This window comes from Asparagus officinalis, chromosome 3, assembly GCF_001876935.1.
Source record: "Asparagus officinalis chromosome 3, Aspof.V1, whole genome shotgun sequence".
In the NCBI taxonomy this organism is placed as follows: Eukaryota; Viridiplantae; Streptophyta; class Magnoliopsida; order Asparagales; family Asparagaceae; genus Asparagus; species Asparagus officinalis.
In genome coordinates, this window is record NC_033796.1 from 37,769,336 (window position 1) to 37,788,384 (window position 19,049).

Genomic DNA, 19,049 nt, shown 5'->3' on the forward strand with positions numbered 1-19,049 from the left:
CGGAGCTCCGAATCGGAGCTCAGCGGGGGAGGACAGCGATCCCCGAAGTCGATTTTTGGGCCTGGGCGGTCAGCGATGGAGAATCTGACGGCGACAGACCGAGTGACCGACGGCGACAGGTGCGGAGTGCGGACCAGAGGAGAGGGCTCAGAACTCAGAAGGGGGCGGCCAGATCTGGATCTTTTTGAGAAGGTCGGCTGTGTTTTTAAAGTAGGGTTTTTGACGGACGGTTGAGATTAAGGGTTGTATGAAATAAACGGTCTAAATTTGCTCTCCCTATATATATAAATATAAAGGAAAAAAATTTAGGGGCCCCCCAAGATTGGGGGCCCTGTGCAACCGATCATGCTGTGCTCCTTCAGAGCCGGCTCTGTCCGTTGTAGATAAATGGAAGAGCCGAAGGCGAAATACTCGAAAATTTATTCAATTAGCTTTATCAATATTTCTTAAAAGATTAATTTATTAGAATTTTTTTAGTTTATTAGAATTGAGTAATGACAAAATATGTATATATTTAGAGATTATGTATATATTTAGAAAATAGTGATTTGTATTAATTAGGTCTTATTAGGCTCCTCAATCTTAGCCTAATATCACGTGTAATAATTAGGTCTTAGCCTAATATCACGTGTATTAATAAGGTCTTATTAGGCCCCATCTTCTTCTTCTCCCTTCCTAGCCCTATCCGTGGACAACTCCTTTTCCCAGCAACCCAGCTCGCCAACTGGGCCCATTACCTCCCTGCCCAACATGCCAGTTAGCTCCCAATCAACTTCCTCTTCTCCACAGCCGGCCCAGTCCGCCTCTTCCACTACAGCACCATCTTCTTCCACCTTGGGCCAGTCAGCTCTCAGGCCACATTCTGACCAAACACAACATCTCCCTCTTCCTCCCATTTTTCAGCCCACATCGAGTTCAGAAACCAAACCCGTTACGAGGAGCCAACATGGTATTTTTGAACCAAATCAAAAATATCATGGACTTCTTACTCGTGTCAAAAAATCTCCTCTTCCTCGTGACCCCGTGTCTGCACTCAAAGACCCGAATTGGAAAATGGCTATGGATGATGAATATAATGCTCTCATTACAAATAAGGCGTGGGATTTAGTACCACGTCCACCTGATGTTAATGTTATTCGGTCTATGTGGATTTTCAGACATAAAGAAAAATCTGACGGTTCTTTTGAGAGGCATAAAGCCCGACTTGTAGGTGATGGTGCAGGTCAACAGGTTGGCGTAGATTGTGGAGAAACTTTTAGCCCGGTAGTTAAACCGGCGACTATTCGCACAGTACTCAGTCTTGCTCTCTCTATGGCTTGGCTCATTCATCAGCTGGATGTTAAAAATGCCTTTTTACATGGTGAACTCAAAGAAACAGTGTACATGCCTCAGCCCTTGGGTTTTAAGGACCCGGATCGTCCTAATCATGTGTGTCTTTTGCGTAAATCGTTATATGGGCTCAAGCAAGCCCCTAGAGCCTGGTACAAACGATTTGCTGATTATGTTTCTTCTATTGGGTTTTCTCAGAGCAAGTCAGACAACTCTCTCTTCATCTACCGGAAAGGTACTCATATGGCTTACATTCTACTTTATGTGGATGATATCATCCTCACTACTTCTTCTGATGATCTTCGCAAGTCTATCATGTCACTTCTCAGCTCCAAATTTGCTATGAAAGACTTGGGCCCACTGAGTTACTTCTTGGGTATCGCCGTCAATCGACATGCCGGTGGTCTATTTTTGTCTCAGAAAAAGTATGCAGAAGAAATTATTGAACGTGCTGGCATGTCATCTTGTAAGCCTTGTCCTACTCCGGTTGATACTAAACCGAAGCTTAGTGCTAAAACTAGCACTCCATATGAGGATCCCTCTCACTATCGCAGCCTTGCAGGAGCTCTCCAGTATCTTACCTTCACGAGGCCTGACATCTCTTATGCGGTACAACAGATCTGTTTATTTATGCATAATCCGATGGATGATCATATGCATGCTCTCAGGCGCATCCTGCGCTACATTCAGGGTACACTCCATTATGGATTGCATCTTTATCCTTCATCGACTACTTCTTTGCTTTCTTATACAGATGCAGATTGGGGTGGTTGCCCAGATACCAGGAGATCTACCTCTGGTTATTGTGTGTTTCTTGGTGATAACCTACTCTCCTGGTCTTCTAAACGCCAAGCCACATTATCTCGATCTAGTGCCGAGGCCGAATACCGAGGTATTGCCAATGTGATTTCTGAGTCATGTTGGCTACGCAATCTTCTTCTGGAGTTACATTGTCCTATACATAAGGCTACATTAGTCTACTACGATAATGTTAGTGCGGTATATCTTTCCGGGAATCCAGTTCAGCATCAACGCACTAAACACATCGAGATGGATATTCACTTTGTTCGTGAGAAAGTTGCTCGTGGACAAGTACGCGTCCTACATGTCCCATCGCGCTATCAGATTGCAGATATTTTCACAAAAGGTCTTCCTTTGGTGTTATTTCAGGATTTCAGGGACAGTCTTAGCGTACGACAACCTCCCGCTTCGACTGTGGGGGTGTGATAGAATATGTATATATTTAGAGAATATGTATATATTTAGAAAATAGTGTTTTGTATTAATTAGGTCTTATTAGGCTCCTCAATCTTAGCCTAATATCACGTGTATTAATTAGGCCTTAGCCTAATATCACATGTATTAATAAGGTCTTATTAGGCTCCTCAATCTTAGCCTAATATCCCGTAGCAATTCATGTATATAATGGACCTTTGTCAATCAATGAAAATCACGGAATTATTTTTCTTTAAGTAATTAATTGCTTCTTATTTAATAAATGTAGAATAACGAAAACGGGATAGAAGTTAGGGAATTTCAAAAAGAATTCATTCCTACAAAATAGGAAATAAAATAAAATTATACATAAAAAATTAATTGACTAATAATACTTATATACTTAATTAATTGATTTAAACATTATTGTGTTGTTCAAGGAATTCAAAGTTAAAGTTTTGTGATGATTATTAATTAGGGCATACTTAGAAAATATATCAAAATTTACATGCTTAGATATCCTATTTATTATTCTCCAAAATTTTCATTACATTAATTTTCTCTTTAACAACTTTCATGTTCGGGTTATATTCTCTAAACTTTTAGGTTTGAACCTGAAGTACATATAGAATTTCCTACTTTCCAATGTAGATAAATGGGAGAGCCGAAGACGAAATACTCGGAAATTTATTCAACTAGCTTTATCAATATTGCCTAAAAGATTAATTCATTATAATTTCTTTATTTTATTAGAATCGAGTAACTAATTACTTTTTATTTATAAAGTAGAATAATAAAAACAGGATAGAATTTAGAGAATTTCAAAAAGAATTCATTACTACAGAATAGGAAATGAAATAAAATTATACATAAAAAATTAATTGACTAATGATTCTTAATTAATTAATTAATTGAATTAATCATTATTGTGTTGTTCAAGGAATTCAAATTAAAGCTTTGGGATGATTTTTAATTAGGGCACGCTTAGAAAATATATCAAAATTTATATGCTTAGATATTACATTTATTATTCTCCAAAATGCTCACTACATTAATTTTCCCTAAAACAAATTTCATGTTCGGATTAATTCTCTAAACTTCTAGGTTGGAACCTCAAGCACATATAGAATTTTCTACGTTGCGTTGTAGATAATTGGAAGAGGCCAAGATGAAATACTCGGGAGCCCAAGTTGACTAACATTCTAGTTTTCTCTTTTCTCTTTCTTTTGGGCAACTTCTGCGTTGCTCAAACAATATTTAGAAATTATACCTTCAGTTTAAGGATGAGAATCGTGATTTTTAGAAGAACATTATGCATTTGCTGATATTTACTCTTGATAGTTTTGCATTTTAAAACCATGGGAATTATCAAACATGAAATTTGATTTAAAGATATTGTTCAGAAATTTTATTCATCATTTCCTTTGGATGGATTTTTATTTTTTAACCATGGAAGCGTCAAAAAGTATTCTTTTTTATTTTTCCTTTTTAAAATGTTTTGCTAACTATCTCACCTTATACCAAATGAATAAGAGAGTATGCTGATTTGTAGATTGGAACCTGACTCAAATGTCAATTTGTTTTTGTGAAACAGGGCTAGTCTCGGGAAGAGATTGGAACTATTCAAAATTATTGAAGGTTCCATGATCATATGATGTTGCTTGGCATTTAACTTGGTTGCGTCCCAATCATAGACGAAAAATGAATATCATCAGGAGATGAAAGTACAATGATACAATGGTTGAGATTGCTATGTTAATATATTATTCTAACAGAGATAACTAAATTTATAAACTATTTTCAAAGAAGAGTGTGTTTTGCACTTTAATCAGTCTATATAATTATGTTTTTTTAAATGCTATTCATGATTTTATAGTTCTACGAATTGTGATCAATCAAAACTAAAGATTTCAATTGGGAGTGGGACGTTTAGCTTTAAATTTGGAAATAGGATCTTTTCAAAATCGTTGATCTTTCTTATGTATATTATGTTGGGGAATAATTGGCGCCCAATTTAGAGTTGATGGGCTTTGAACAGAGGTTAATAATCAATTTTAACCCAAAGCTATAGCTTCTAGGTATTAACTTCAGCACCTATTTTAAACTCATTACTTTGTCTTGTGCTATGCAATATGGTGTTATACTCACATGTCAATAATTTCAACTATCTTCCCCTTAATTTGTGAGTATAGTTCAATATTCAAACTTCAATTTTTCACGATTTGTGAGTGAAGTTTAATATTGTACTTAATTTAATCTTTCACGGGATTCACTAGCTAACTTTTGCGCCACTTTACTCATGGAACAAGACCAAACTCTGATATGGACATCCATTAGGTTAACTTGACTTGATCTAACTCGACTTTATTCATCCCGACAACTTCAAGATTCAAATTGGACTTCACTTATTTTTATTATTTGAACTACAACCTTAGCTTTTATACCTTTTGTCGTTGTAAAACCCTGTGAATTTGAAAATATGTTAATAAATAATAATACATATGTTATATGGTGTTAAATAACATTTATTAATATTTGAGTATGCTAGAAATTGATTTGAGATCGATTAAATATATATATGTGAATATAGGAGTGAAACCATGCATTATATTCACGAGCCTGAAATCTGAAAAAACAACCAGTTAAGAGTATATGTGTTTTACACAATGATACAGTTGGAATCTGGAAAAACTCAAAAGATCAAAGTTGTAGTTCTCTTCAACATATTTTCAATAAATCATAAATCACCTTATTCCGAGATCGGATGAGAAAGTTACAGCCAAAATACCGAAGGTTGATTTCCTAGTCAAACTAGGTTTCCTGGTTCGGGTCAAACGGATTTGTTTCGGGTTTGTCTCTATAAATACATGTGTTTTTCACGAAAATTCCTCTCTTTTATCATATCTTTGAACCCTAGCAGGCATCCTCTTCCCTTAAAAACTCTAGATATTCTTCGTATGAATTTTGAGAGCTTTGTGAATCAAAATACAGACACGATGGCAATATCATCGACGTGTGGCAAAGGAGAATGGGTTGTTTGCACTCGTGGATTTCTTGTTGTTTATTTTAGATACTTGCACATGATAATAAGGCAATATCATCTTCACCCAAACCTGCACCCTTAGTCAATAAATGATTTAAAATGTTTAAATCAATGTTTTACATGTTTAAGCTCAAGCTGATGTGAAAAAGATGAGAATTTTGATGTTAAATCTTAAACCAATGTTACATCTATTTTATTTTCTTGCTGTTTATGTTAGTAACATGATCATGATCACTAGGGTTGAAATTATTTTAGTTTTTATCTTGTTAATCATGCTCTAATCATGTTTAAACGTTAGATTTACAAACTAGTTGAGTTTTCATGTAAGTTAATTATGCTTAAACCCTAGGTTTGTGAAACCTAAGTAAGATGAACATGTTTAAACAAATTTTCCTTCTATTCATGTTTATATTTTATCATGTTTTAATGTTTCATGTTGTTTAACTGAGATTTTATAAGTTTAATCGTCATAGTGATGTTTCATGCATGTTTAAGGGTTTAAGCATGTTTCTTTTTGCAATTAATCATATTATAGGTATTTGATAATTCCCAGAGATGGTGATTTGAAGTTTACAATATTTTATGTGTATTCAGTATGATTTAAACATGTTTAAATCACAAAAACACGATACGAACATAACAGTGTAGAAACCTGCACATTCTGTAGTTATCGGGTTCGGTCGATCGCGCCTTAATGGTGGTCGACCGTGTACCTGGAAGAAGCCTGGGCAACCCCTGAAACCTGTCGCGATCGACCGATGCAAAGGTGCAGTCAACCGCCCACCTCTTTGATGGCATGTGCATGTTTTGTTCAACACTGTTTTGATTTCGAGAGAGTTTCTCGATCTTGTACTGTTGCATTTCGATGTTTAAGAGTTGTTTAACATCTGGAATGTTGAAGAATGCTAGATTTTGATACGCACACCGAGATATGTGTATGTACACTTAGTTTATGTTGTTTTGACTTACACAGTTGAGATTTTTGACATACGTTGAGTTGATGAAAGTGTAATAATATATAATAAAGTATTGGTTATCAGTTATGGATGCTAAGTGTGGTTGTTTATCCCGTAATGAGACCTCAGTTGTACCACACTAGGAGTAGTTGGTTGTTTTTCCCGTAATGAGACCTCGGCTATACCAATACTCGAAGATGATCGGGGTTTTCTGGATTGGGCTGATATGCCTATAATCCGTTGTACGATCATCTAGAAGCATATCTAGAAATAGGAAGATAAAACCTATTGCCGCAGAATGATTGAGTAAGGACGTTTAATCCATATGATATTGTGAGAACCTTACAAAAGTATCGTTATTTTATGTAGCCAGATTAGGGAGATAAAACCTAATACCGCAGAGCGATTGAGTAAGGATCTTACAAAAGTATCGCTATTGCATGTGGAGATGCATATATATATATATGTTTACCTCCATGTTAGATTACCCAAGAGTATGGTACTTTCTTTGATATGTGGCGTACATGATATGACCTATAGTATTTTTTTGAGTTGGGAGATATTCGGAGATATTCTTTTATTATTATGTCAACTACTCAAGGGTAGTTCGTAGTTCGAGATGTGATATTAGTTCTATATAGTTGAGGCTTGGAGTATTTTCTTTTGAGTGCTGTTTTCATTCATAGATTTAGAATTGATATTTAGGGATTCACAATTTAAGGCATGGTATATACATGAGAGTTTTCTTGTTTGGATTATTTCGCTCAACGTACTAGTCTCGTGTTGTAGGATTCTAATTGTTGATTTCCTTTAGATGTTTTATTCTCAGTTCGGTAATAATATTAGTCTCGTGTTGTAGGATTCTAATTGTTGATTTCCTTTAGATGTTTTATTCTCAGTTCGGTAATAATATTTAGTTATCTACGATTTGAGACATATGTTGATTTCCTTTAGATGTTTTATTCTCAGTTCGGTAATAATATTTAGTTATCTACGATTTGAGACATATGTTATATATATGAGGTTCCTTGTTTGGATTATTTCGCTCGACGTACTACGTCTCATGTTGTAGATTTCTAAATATTAATTCTACCTAGATACATGGTAAATGATCTAGGTAGACTATGCTTAATAGGTAGAGTCTTCACTTCATCTAGTAGCCCTTCCCCTGGGGCGGATGGAGGTGATCTTGCTGTAGCGCTCTGACGCTCTTGTTATTGTTCTTTTTATTTAAATTATCTCTTTCAGGCAGCTCAGAGTTTCGGAGAGTCGAAAGATAACGGTGTTCTAGCATAGTCGCCATCGCACAGTCTTAGTAGCTGAAGTTCCACTGTATAGTTACGTTCATTGTTCAGACTTTAGAGTTGTATTCATTTTATAAAGGCAGAGTGACTTAGTATGAAATTTAATTGATTCATGTTAAGACATTTTATTATTTTAGATATCAGATGTACTTCAGTTAAGACATGATTCTTTTATTTATAAAATCTCTCCTTCTATATCATGTCTAGTGTTTTTACTTCCTCATTTTGCATGTTTTGTACCTTCACTTCTTATTGATTCCACTAGAGGATATTACTGTGATTGGTGAAATGTGTTAATGCACTATGTGAGTGCATGGCAGGTTTAACAATCCGGGTTTTACTTTGGACTGTAACCTTGTGTGAACCCTGGGACGTCATAGTCGAAGAGAAATTGGAGGCCAATCTAGAGTTGATGGGTCTTAAAAAGAGGTATGAACCAATTTTAACTCAAACCTATAGCTTCTAGGTTTTGACCTTAACTCCTATTTTAAACTTATTAGTCTTTCTTATCCTATCAAATATGAGATTATACTCGCATATTAATGATCTTAACATATTAAATCCAATGAGAAAAGGTAATCATTTCTAATGTAAATCAATATTTGAAACATGCAAACTTAACCAACTCAATTCTACAACTCGCATCGCTATGAAACTTATCGGGGATGCTAGTGATTTGTCGATGTCATCGGCCATGATTGATTCTGATTTAGTTCTTTGCGTTGAGGAAATTGAGGTTTCTAAAAGAACTGAAGAGAAATTGAAGGATCTCTTTCTGTTGGATGTTGTTGATGTTAATAATCAAACAGATAATATAATAGGGGTGAGGTTGATTAGAGGGCTGCTGACTTCTCTGAATATCTGATTTTGAGTAGAATAGCTTCAGCTTGCACAAATAGCAATTCGTGAGAGGACGGGGATTAGTTCCCCGTTGTTCCTCCAACGATCAAGCCAGTTGATAGACTTGAGTGGAAAAATAAAGAACTGTGTGAGTTCTAAAGTGTAGTGCAGTGGAGTTCTCAGAGATTGCTTGCTTAGAAAATTGCCTCCTTTAGAAATTAGAATAGTACCTCTATTTATGATGGTGGAAAAATGATAGAATGGTAATCTCGGCTAAGTACAGGATGTCGGCAAACGAGTATGGCCTGGCTGTAGGTGTCAAAAATGCTTACAGACATCCAAACACCATTCAAGACAACATAGAAGAACAATATACACATCATCAAGCAACACATGGAGGCGCGGCAGGACATGGTGTCGCGGCTAAGGCGCGGCAGACCATGGTGCCGCGGCTAAGGCGCGGCAACCTATCCGCGGCAGCCTATACTGCCGCGCCAATAGCCGCGGCAGTGTAGACTGCAGCGGCCAAAGAGAAAACACCCGGTCGGTTATTTTGCCCCCGTTTCAACTGTGGTGCACTTAGACCCCTATAAATACCTCCCTAGACACGAAATAAAGGAAAAAGAGCAGATTAGAGCAGAGAGCCTTGAGTTTTGGTGAATTAGAGCAAGAAAGAGGGTCTTCCTTCTTCACAAACATCCTCAAGAAGCTTCTGGCGATTCCTAGAGATCTAAGCTCTGACTTGATCTTTAGAAGAGTGAACATCTTACATCGATAAGATATTCGCTTCAAATTCTTACTTCGATAAACGAAGGAAGAATCATTAAACCCCTCACGGTTCAATCAGAGTCTGTGATTTTGTGGTCCACGAGTCAAAGCACTCCCGGCACAGGCAAAGTCCTACAAAACAGGAATCGATAAACGATTTTTGTGTTATTTTCTAGAAAGTTGTAATTTTTCTTTTATTGTGTAAAAGAAGTCTTATAAAAAGACTATTTTCTTTTGAATTTATTGTTATCGATCGAAGATATAATGAATTCCACAATGAAACCAACTTTCGACGAAAACAAGCTGGCGACCACAGTGGGAGCCAACGGTCTCGCTGCCGAGACCGTCGTGTCGCAGCCGATCAAGATTCCAGTTGAATCCAAGCCGATCAAGATTCCAGTTGAATCCATAGTCGAATACGAATTCGACCAAACCAAGTTTGAGGAATATCTCTTATCATCCTCTTCAAGATCTTCATTGTCTCACAAGTACAAGAGGATCTCACCATTGAAGAAAACTTACATGCCAAAGAAGGCACAAAATGAAGACTCTCGCTTGATTGTTGCTGAGAATTCTACTCGCAACATCTCTGCTCGCGATGACTCTTCTCTAGTTAGAAAGTCATCGAATCAAAGCCCACCGGCACTGACGAAGAGGGCTCGTCAGAGACAACGTCAGCGTCGCGCTCGTCAAATAGCTAAGGCATTGGAACAAACCGACGGGGTTCGTTATCACGCGGACCTAGAATCGAGGAGACATCGAGTGGTTCAGTTGTCTCAACAACCAATCACTCATATTTCTGCTAAACTAACGACGGATGAATGGACTTTGGTCAAGAGGGCTCGCTCAACCCTCAAAGAACGTATACAAAAGCATCGTGCAAACGCTACTTATGCCCGTGCTCTTTCACAACAAAGACGAGAAAGAAACAAGAAAATGGTGGCCAAGGAACCACCAAAATTCTACAAAGTTTGGATTCCGAAGTCTGGGCTTAAGCAAAATCAGCATTCGGAGCCCATTAGGACTCCATACCCGCAAGGGGGTGGTCCTAAACGTGCGACTCCCGACATAACCTTGGATCGCTCAAAGACAATAATAAATTGTCCTGAGAATGCCAACAAGGTTTTACACCCCCAGAAGAAGACGTGTTCACCAAAAGACATCGCCATACCTGGGAAGTCATACCAACAGACGATAAGATTTTCCAACAATCATACCGATGAATCATACTATCAAGCTGGGGGTATGAACAAAACTCGAAAGAGAACTGTTCGGGAAATGAGCTCTCATTGTTCCTGTGCGCGACTCATTAGAGCAATGCTATCAGAATGTGACTGTTTCAAACGAGGAGTCATCCCGCAAAGAGCCTTAGTGTTCCCGAAACTTTTCACCGAAATGTCGAAGCCTAAGCCGAGACATTTCCGCAAGAGAAAATTAGCTGTCCAAGATGATGAATTCCCTGAAGTCACCATCAACGTGGCTGATAAAAGAAAGTCTAAGCGGTATTCAAGTGACTCAAATCCCGACTTTTCCCCGAGAGGAAAAGTCAATCCAAGAATTGCTCAAAGGATGTCTCGACTCCAATTAGGAGCCATCAGGCGCAGAGATTACAAGAGAATGCAAGAAGGAATGTCCTCGAAGGATGAATTCTCGGACACTTATTCTGCAATCGCTTCTGATGATACAATGTCTAGCACGGGACAAACCAGAGAAGTACTCACGATCACATCTGATCAATTTGCTCAGATACTTCAAGAAGCTCTAGCCAAACAACGTGAAGAAATTAGAGCTGAAGTGAAGACAGAAATGAAGTTGGCTATCCAACAAATGAGAGAACTGTTAACTCAACAGCATCAACCTCCTGAGTCCAGTCAGCGAGCTGAATCCAGTCGCCACACTCAGAATGTTGTAGATGACAGTGATCCAGAAGTGGATGAACTCATTATGACTGATACACCTCCCAATGAGGGGGTAGTTTAACGCACCCTCCCAATAACGATATTGGGGGTGGTTCAATGGTACCTCTTACAGGGGGTGGCCTAACTCATTCTCCTCAACGTCCTTCGAATGAAGACATAGACGATGACGGGAAAATAAAAGAGCTTGAAAACAAAGTCAACACTTTGATGACGGCTCAAGAAGTGAAGAAGACAGGTATTCCATGTCCCTATCCAAGAGAATGGGATTCAATACCGTACCCGGCTGTTCGCGGGAAAAACCGTAGCTTTCTTTGTTATTGATTTCATTGCTATCTCAGTTAACAACTTTATGCGTTACAAAGATCCGGTCTTTTTATAAGATCCGGTTACAATGAAAAATCAAAGAAAACAAAGTAAAGATTACAATTTTCCTTATTTGTCGAACTAATCGCGAGCTCCTGTTTTGCGGTCGCTCGCTTTGGTGGGTTCTTTGCCTGCGCCGGGGTTATTTGCCGTGGACCACCGCGTGATCTCGATCCGGTCGGATCTACACGATATGACGGGTAATATTCCACCAAGGGAATAATAGCCGGGAGGGATTGTTTCACCAAGGAAACAACCGCTCGAATCTCGGGATCTAAGAACCAAGCTTAGATCCGGAGTGTGATCGTGTAGATCTCAAATCCAATCCTCTCGAACTCCTGCCTTATTTGGCGGTGGTGATCGCCGAGCACCGGATCTGAAAGTCCAAGTCTCCAAGCCTTCAAAGTTGTGATCTTTTTTAGATCTGAGTCTTCAATCCAGCAGGGCTTCGCCTCTCTCCAAAATTTCCAACCTCTGAAACAAATGAGCACAAGGCCTATTTATAGGCACTCAGAACTGTGCATTTGCACAGTTCTGAGCCTAGCCACCCATGGGTGGCTCGGCCTTGGCCGAGCCACCTCAGGGTGGCTCGGCCTTGGCCGAGCCACCCTGGGGTGGCTCGGCTTTGGCCGAGCCACCTCAGGGTGGCTCGGCCTTGGCCGAGCCACCCTGGGGTGGCTCGGATATGGCAGTAAACCAACTTCTGAATTTGAGTCCGGAATTGATGTTGATTTGATCGTGATTCATCCGAGTTCGCTCTTGTTTAGATGACTCGGTGATTCACCTAAACATTGGTTTGATTCCGCGTGCGAGTGGATGCATTCCAATGCTTGGGTGCGATTTGTCGCCTCGTTAACCTGCTCCGTTGCGTATAGCTTGGCTTCAGCGTTGGCGAGCTAACGGTCTTGTTTGGATACGTCGCCCGGTGGTCCGTTTGTTAAATCGGCGTCGAGCTGTGCTAAGGGACCTATAGGCAATTTTATACGCCTACAGATACCCCCTCCAAAGTATTTCAGTCTCATTCTTTTATAGAAGAGTCTGGAATACTTTGGATGTGATTGTCCCAACCTTCAGTCGGTGTAACGGGACTCTGGAATGACTTCTGTTCTGGATTCCTTCAATTCCTTCAGGCTATTCAGTGCTTTGTAGAATGCCTGTAGGGGTTCCGGTGCTGCATTTATTGTCTGACCGTTGTTGGAATTTGAACTTGAAGTCGATTCTTGATTTCTTGACTTTTTGGCTCGAGTTTGCTGCTTCAACACAGAACTTATCATCGATTGACTGCGTTGAATCTTCATCTATAACGCGTTGTCTGGCGTTTGAGCTTCATTGCGACGCGTTGTCCGGCGTCCAGGCTTCATTATGATGCACTGTTCGGCATTTGACACAGTTTATACTCGTACGTCTGCTGGAGTACACACGGTTTAAGCTCTTAAGGAATTGGAGCATGGATCTTATCCCAAGGTCGTTGGATGCTCGAGTCACGAGACCAACTCATAAAGTTGATGCGTCAATGACTCGCATATTTATAGGATTTTTGGCAAATCCTCAGCCATCAACGGGTTTGATGCGCCTTTACCGACTACCGTTTGAGTCGGGCTAGCATGCGGATTGTTTTAAGTCCGTTCCGCATGTGACGTTATGCTAAAAGAGTTAACTCTTTTAGTGCTACGATATTGAATACGTAGACTTCGTCTTTCTCCTGTGAAAAGACTAAACAGCAACGTGTATCAGACGTTGACTTAGGATTTTTGGCAAATCCTCAGCCCTCAACGGATTTGTCATGCTTTTACCGATTACCGTTTGAATCGGGCTTACATGCGGATTGTCTTAAGTCCGTTCCGCATGTGACGTTGTGCTAAAGGAATGAACTCCCTTAGACTTGATGCTACGACTTCGAATACGTAGACTTCGTCTTTCTCACGGGAATAGACTACCCGGCGACGCGTGTTAGGCGCTGACTTTAGGATTTTTGGCTAACCCCAAGCCTTTAACGGATTTGATTAACCTTTACCGACTACCGTTTGAGTCGGGCTAGCATGCGAATTGTCTAAATCCGTTCCGCATGTAACGTTGTGCTTAGAGACTGAATCCTCTAAGACTTGTTGCTATGACTTTGAATACATAGACTTCGCCGTTGTCATGGGAATAGGCTACCCAGCAACGTGTATTAAACGTTGACTTATCCCTCCTTAGGCTTCGGGATAAAATACCCCAGAATCGAACTCTGGTGTCTTTTTCTACGGGGAAAGACTAAACCGGCGACGCGTGTTAGGCGTCGGCATATCCTTTCTTAGGATTCAGGATGAAATTCCCCATGCGTGTAAGGCATGGATTTTGGTGTTATTAATAACAACCTGTCACAATGTTGAATATGTGAACGGGTGTTCTTTTTAAACGGTTAAGAACTGACCGGCAGCGCGTGTCAGGCGCAGACTTATCCTTGCTTAGGTTTCAGGATAGAATACCCCAGAATCGAACTCTGGTGTCTTTTTGTGCAGAAAAAAGACTAAACCGGCAGCGCGTGTTAGGCGCAGACTTATCCCTGCTTAGGATTCGGGATAAACTTCCTAGGATGAATCCTGAATTCTTCGAAAAGGATTGGTATGGGGAAGGAAGAATTTTATATTCTATTCCCCGAACAAAGAAGGAAAGGAGACTCGAGGTGGGATCTCCACCCCCAGAATCCGGAAAGGTGAAACTAAGAGTGGGATCTCCACTCCGAGAATCAAAAAGATTCGGATAACCCTAACTGTCGGAAGGTTTGATTATCGAACTAAAGATGAATTTCTCGTTTATCGAGAATGAATCGTGGTTTTGGTCCTAACTGTAGGAAGGTTTGACCAAGTGGGAGGTTTGAGGTGACCCTAACTGTAGGAAGGTTTGATCACTCGATTTGAAAGTGGACCTCTCGTTCATTGGAGGAATCGAGAGGGGTTTTTGGTTTTGGTCCTAACTGTAGAAAGGTTTGACCGAATGGAAGGTTTAAGACGATCCTAACTGTAGGAAGGTTTGATCGCTTGATTTGTGGACCTCTCGTTCATTGGGAGAATCGAGAGGGGATTTTGACTGTGGTCCTAACTGTAAGAAGGTTTGACCAATCAGGAACTTTACGTCCAGACTCTAACAGAGAGAGTGTTGAGTGCACAGACACAGTGAGAACTTGAATGGGAGTCCTTATTCATTACATTGCTGTGGTTTTGGGAACTTCCCGTTACATAAATCGTCCACCCCCAGTTTCCTCTGCGGAACTGGTTCGGACATTATTATCAGTTAACTAACCGGGTTATCCTTAAGAATATTAGCTTAATATTCTCCAGGAACTTCCCGTCAAAAGTGGGGAAACAGTTTAGACTCATATACCTATTGGAGTATTAAGAAGCAGTTTATACTCGTATACTTTTCGGAGTGTTGAGAAACAGTTTATACTCGTATACTCTTTGGAGTGTCAGGAAGCAGTTTATACTCTTATACCGGTCGGAGTTTTGCCGTTTTTATTTGGCTTACCTTAGCGTTATAACGCCGGCTTCGACCAAGGTCTGAATGCTATTCCTGAGAGCAAAGCAATCCTTGGTGGGATGAACAACCCTTCTGTGGTATGCACAGTACTTTGGGTCCGTAGTGTTATCAGCTTCCTCCTGATTCGTGATAGGTGGTAGCTTGATCTTGTTGCCTTCGAGGAGCGATTCGAAGATGGTTGGAACGTCTTCGTCCTTGAAGGAATACTCTCTCTGGAGTCTCGGACCCGAAGTCTTCTGCTGCCTTCGGGATTGCTGTTGTGACGCTTGATTAGCACCACCAGCAGCTGCAGGTGCTTTGCCCTTACCACGGGAAGCGAAGTTTGAGTCCAGCAGATTAACCGTCGGTTGGTTCCTTTCGGCCTTCTTCCTTTTAAGGAAGCGTTCGGCTTGTTCACCGCGCACCTTCAGATCCTTCCAAGTGTCAGACGGTGCTGTCCCCATTGCCTCCAATACGTCCAATGCGAGGTTGTTGTGGCAAGTCTGGAGAATGAATTCCTCGGTGATCGGGTCCCGGCAATTCATCGCCTTGTTCCGGAACCTTTTGACGAAGGTGTCGACTAACTCCCCGTCTTTTTGTTTCTCGTCGAGCAACGATCCGATAGAGATCTCGGTGTCGTCGTCGAAGAAATTTGCAAGGAACTTCGTCTCCATGTCATCCCAGCTGTTCACGCTTCCTGGCTTGAGGCGACGATACCAATCGAAGGCAGCTCCGCGAAGAGTGCCGACGAATGACCGCACCATCAGAGGCTCGTTCCCAGAGATAGCACCCAGGTGCGATTTGAAATAAATCAAATGCTGGGTGGGGGAACCCCTTCCATCGAACGGCGTGAAGTTGATTAGACTAAACTTCGCCGGATAGGGGATTGATTCCCATTCCCTCGGGTATGGACAAGGAATGCCCGTTTTCTTTACCTCTTGAGCAGACAGCAACGTATTGATTTTACTCTCGAGGCTTTTGATCTTCAAGTCTTCACTTGTATCCCCGTTGGCATCCTCACTACCACCCCCTGCATTGATGGGAGGGTTATTGGCATTGTGAGCTTCATCCCCATCCGCGTGCTCCTTTTCCTGAGCAACCTGGTTACGGTGGCTTGGTTCACCTTGTTGGTTCCTGAATGCTTGGATTTGCTGTTCATGCATCTCTCTCATCTGCTGCATGGCCGTCTCCATCTCGAATTTAAAACTTTCTTTCTGCTTAGCCAAAGCGTCTTCAAGCATTTTGGCCATTTCTTCCGCGCCTATCATGAATGACTCGCGGGGTTGTCCTTCGCTGGACACTGTATTGTCCGATGCGACAGCAGAGCAGGAATCCGATTCTTCATCTTCCGAAGGCAATCTTATCCGAACCCTACCATAAGTTCCTCGTGCGATGGCTCCGGACTGCAGACGGGTTACACGCCGGGACGCTTCCAGAAACGATTTGAGATCAATCTGTGTCGATGTCTCTTTGCTGGTCATGTTGGCGGTGACCTTCGGAAATTCTCCATCCTTAACCACTGTTCTTCTTTGCCGGAAGCGCCTATGCCTTGGTTTTGGCGTTTCGGTGCCGAGCCTTTCGAACACTGAAATTCTCTCGGGGACTCCCTTGATGCAGTTGCATTGAGACAGTACTACCCGAATGAGCTTGGCACATGGGCACTGAGTTTCGAGCCCTTGAGGGCTTCTTTTTCTTGTTTTGTTCGTACCCCCAGCACGATAGTACAACTCGTCCATTTGATCGGAGTAACCTATCGCGTGTTGGCATGATTTCCCAGGTATAACGTTATCATCCTCGGATGACAACGTTTCCTTCTGAGAGCAAACTGCCTTATTTGGACTTCCGAGAGTCACTCGCCTCGAAACACGCCTTTGTAGACATGAATTCTCAGCGGGCTCCCGAACTTCGATGCGCAAGGTAGTGCGCTTGGGTGCCGTAAACTCTTTGTCATGTTGAGGGTTGTGTCGACCCCCAGCATGTTGATTAGTTCGGAGCCTCTTCATCGGGCCCGAGCGTTCATGGACTTCGTTGCGCTCGTCGGGAATTGGACCGAGGCGCTCCAAGATTGACCTCCTTCCTCGGGATGGTTCGGGAGGTTGAACTCGTTTTGAAGGCTGTAAAGGTCGATCCTCGGCCTGACTCACCACTTTGGACTTTGGCCTCCATATTTTGTGAGTTAGTGGTGATTTCTTGGCTACTCCATTCTGCCACCTTCTACGGGCTTCTTGAACTTGAGCTCGTGCTTGTGCTGAGAGTGCGCGGCGCTTCTGAATGCGATCCTCCAGCGTTGAACGGTTCCGTTTGACACGGATCCATTCGTTCGTTGGTGGCTTGGAGGAGTTGCCATTCATTGGTTGTTGAGGTCGTTCGCCTCTTCTGTTCTTCAGATCCGTGTTGTAACGGATCCCGTCCACAGATTCCATTGCCTTTGCGATTTGTTTCGCAAGGCGCTGACGTTGCCTTTGGCGGGCTCTCTTTGAGAGAGTCACTACGCCCTCGGCAACGGAAGATTCGGCCAGAGCAGATCTGACCTGGTTGGAAGGAGAGATCTCACCCGATGCAGCTTCGGCATCAAACGGGGCGAGATCTTCGTTGGCAGCTTCAACTTCTTCGTACCAACGAAGTTTTCTCTTGGAAGAGAGCTTTGGAGACTTGGACTTGCGAGGGGAGGTGGATTCGGACGAGGATGACAGATACTCCTCGAACTTTTGTTGGTCGAATTCGTACTCGACCTCCTCCTCGACCGGGATCGGGATCCGCGGCTGCGACGCGACAGCTTCGGCAGTAAAGCTGTTGGCTCCCACTGTGGTCGCCAGATTGTTCGCGGGAAAAATCGTAGCTTTCTTCATTGTTGATATCATTGCTATCTCAGTTAACAACTTTATGCGTTACAAAGATCCGGTCTTTTTATAAGATCCGGTTACAATGAAAAATCAAAGAAAACAAAGTAAAGATTACAATTTTTTCCTTATTTGTCGAACTAATCGCGAGCTCCTGTTTTGCGGTCGCTCGCTTTGGTGGGTTCTTTGCCTGCGCCGGGGTTATTTGCCGTGGACCACCGCGTGATCTCGATCCGGTCGGATCTACACGATATGACGGGTAATATTCCACCAAGGGAATAATAGCCGGGAGGGATTGTTTCACCAAGGAAACAACCGCTCGAATCTCGGGATCTAAGAACCAAGCTTAGATCCGGAGTGTGATCGTGTAGATCTCAAATCCAATCCTCTCGAACTCCTGCCTTATTTGGCGTTGGTGATCGCCGAGCACCGGATCTGAAAGTCCAAGTCTCCAAGCCTTCAAAGTTGTGATCTTTTTTTAGATCTGAGTCTTCAATCCAGCAGGGCTTCGCCTCTCTCCAAAATTTCCAACCTCTGAAACAAATGAGCACAAGGCCTATTTATAGGCACTCAGAACTGTGCCCGCGCACAGTTCTGAGCCTAGCCACCCATGGGTGGTTCGGTTTCGGCCGAGTCCCCGGGTGTTTGTCCGTTTCGTCCTTTGTTTCCGGTTCTGGTTCTCTTGTGTGGTTGATTGACTTGGCAACGACTCTTTGACTTGATTCCAGATTTGGCAGTGAGTCGGGTTCCTGATATGGCAGTAAATCAACTTCTGAATTTGAGTCCGGAATTGATGTTGATTTGATCGTGATTCATCCGAGTTCGCTCTTGTTTAGATGACTCGGTGATTCACCTAAACATTGGTTTGATTCCGCGTGCGAGTGGATGCATTCCAATGCTTGGGTGCGATTTGTCGCCTCGTTAACCTGCTCCGTTGCGTATAGCTTGGCTTCAGCGTTGGCGAGCTAACGGTC